At 39.0% G+C, this 2,559-nt stretch overlaps 1 pseudogene; it reads right to left on the bottom strand.

Moving 5' to 3' along the window:
* Window positions 1-497: 497 nt before the first annotated feature.
* On the bottom strand, window positions 498-1,097 carry LOC113911909 (annotated as a pseudogene).
* Window positions 1,098-2,559: the final 1,462 nt, after the last annotated feature.

The raw sequence follows: 2,559 nt of genomic DNA, 5'->3' as shown, positions 1-2,559 counted from the left end.
CTTTTATTTTTGATTTCCTTTTATTGTATTCAACTTCACTTTTGTGTATATATGTTTTTCTTTCTGACCTATTTTGGGATCTAGTTTCTTCTAACAGACCAACATACACCCAGGATCTAGTTTATTGTTCTGTTCTGATCAACTTCTTGTCTGATTTTATTTCCATTTTTTCCCTTTTCTGTTTGGTTTCTGTGCTCTTCTGATTGTTTAGTGTATATTTTTCTGGTATAGTTATTATTCTTTAGTCCTTCAATTTTATATTTTGTTATCCCTTTCAATTATTTTCTTGTCTTTTTGGGGGGAGGGGTTTAAAGAATGGAATGTATTAGTAAGCACAGGGGGCGAGCCTGCCATTGGGCATCCCCAGAGGAGGCAGGCCAGGCCCCCACCCAGGCCAAGGGGAGTCTGAAAGCCCCAGGGGCTCTCAGGGAATGTCACTGCTAAAACATATATATATTAACCATTCATGGGAGGGCAGGAACAGGGCTGGGGTAGGATCAGATGATGTGGTGGGGCATTCCGTAGCCGGTCATGCTAGCCTGGCATGCCCAGCGGTTGGTGCCCCTCTGCAACCCAATGACATTGGGTTGTCTGAGACGTTCCAAGTGTTCTCCTTGGACTTCTTAGGAAACCAGTTGGGATCCCCAGAGAAAAGCCCATCCTCCCGGGCTACCACCAGTCCACCCAGGTTCATCAGCATCCGCTGCAAACATGGTATGTTCTTTCCTTCCCAGAGGTCCAGTTTGGAAGATGTTAGTGTTGATGCCATAGTGCTCCACCAGTGCAGGAACTGAGAGTCTGCTCCAGCTGCTTGAAGTCCATAATGGAGGCCTAGATCTTCTTCACTGGGGCTAGTTCTCCTGGTATAGCCCATTGATGAGTTCACACAGCACCATGCCATCCCTAAGCCAATTCTGGAAGTTCTGCAGCCCTGGCTGGGGCCGGCCTGCATGCTTGTGGCACTGGGTGGTGATTCACTGGATCGGGATCTGCTCCAGGTCTGCATCCTACTGTTTCTCAATCTTTGGCTGTACCTCCCAGCTCAGGCCGTAGGCAGGTCCCCTGTTGGCCATTCCAAAGGGCAGTGGTGGCTGTGGGGTAGATTGGCAGTGAGGGCAGCACAATCCTGGCAGGGGCTGCCTGTGGAGTCCAATTATTTTCTTGTCTTATCAATTATTTTTTAAGTCTTTTTAAATTTTCATTTTTACACTCACAGTTTATATATATATATTTCATTTTTGGCTTCCTTTCATTGTGTTCAACTACATTTTTGTGTGTATATATATATGTTTTCTTTCTTGCCTATTTTGAGATCTAGTTTATTCTAACAAACAAACCAAAATACACCTAGGATCTAGATTATTGTTCTGTTCTGTTCTGTTCAACTTCTTGTCTGAATTTTATTCCCATTTTTTTTTCCTTTTCTTATCTGATTCTTTTCTGTTCTTTTCTGATTTGTGTAGTGTATATTTTTCTGGTATAGTTATCATTCTTTAGTCCTTCAGTTTTATATTTTATTTTCCTTTTCAATTATTTTCTTATCAATTATTTTTGTCTTTTTTAAATTTCATTTTTACACTTTTACACTTTTAAATTTCATTTTAAACTTCACTTTACACTTATACATTTTTGTATATATAAGGTTTTCTTTCTTGCCTATTTTGGGATCTAGACCAAAATACACTCAGGATCCAGTTTATTATTCTGTTATGATCTATTTCTTGCTTGATTTTTTTCTCAGTTTTTTTTTTCTTTTTCTTTTCTTTTTGGTTTCTGTTCTCTTCTGATTTGTGTAGTGTATATTTTTCTGGTGTCATTGTTGCTATATTTGTATTTTCCCTCCCTTTCATCTATCCTTTTCTGGACATAATGACAAGATGGAAGAACTCACCCCAAAAAAGAGAATAAGAAACAGAACTCACAGCCAAGGATTTAATGAATATGGATATAAGTAATATGTCAGAACTAGAATTCAAAACAGCAATTATAAAGATACTCGCTGGGCTTAAAAAAAACACAGAAGACACTAAAGAATCTCTTACTGGAGAAATAAAAGAACTAAAATCTAAATCAAGTTGAAATAAAAAATGTTATTTCTGAGATGCAATAAAAAAAGGGAGGCTCTAACTGCTAGGATAAATGAGGCAGAATAGAGAGTCAGTGATATAGAAGACAATATGATGGAAAATAAGGAAGCTGAGAGAAAGATAAATAACTACTGGATCACCAAGGGGAGGATTCAAGAGATCAGTGATATCATAAAGTGAAATAATATTAGAGTAATTGGGGTCCCAGGGTAAGAGGAAAGAGAGAGGGGGGCAGAAGGATTACTTGAACAAATTATAGCTGAGAATTCCCTAATCTGGGGAAGGAAACAGGTATTCAAGTCCAGGAGGCACAGAGAACCCCCCTCAAAATAAAAAAAAAAATAGGTCAACACCTAGACAAATAATAGGGAAGCTTGCAAATTTCAGAGATAAAGAGAAAATCCTGAAAGCAGCTTGGGGAAAGATGTTCTTAACCTACAGGGGTAGAAACATAAGGCTGGCAGCACACCTG

Source organism: Zalophus californianus, chromosome 12 (genome assembly GCF_009762305.2).
Source record: "Zalophus californianus isolate mZalCal1 chromosome 12, mZalCal1.pri.v2, whole genome shotgun sequence".
Taxonomy (NCBI): Eukaryota; Metazoa; Chordata; class Mammalia; order Carnivora; family Otariidae; genus Zalophus; species Zalophus californianus.
This window is presented reverse-complemented; position numbering and strand designations above follow the sequence as displayed.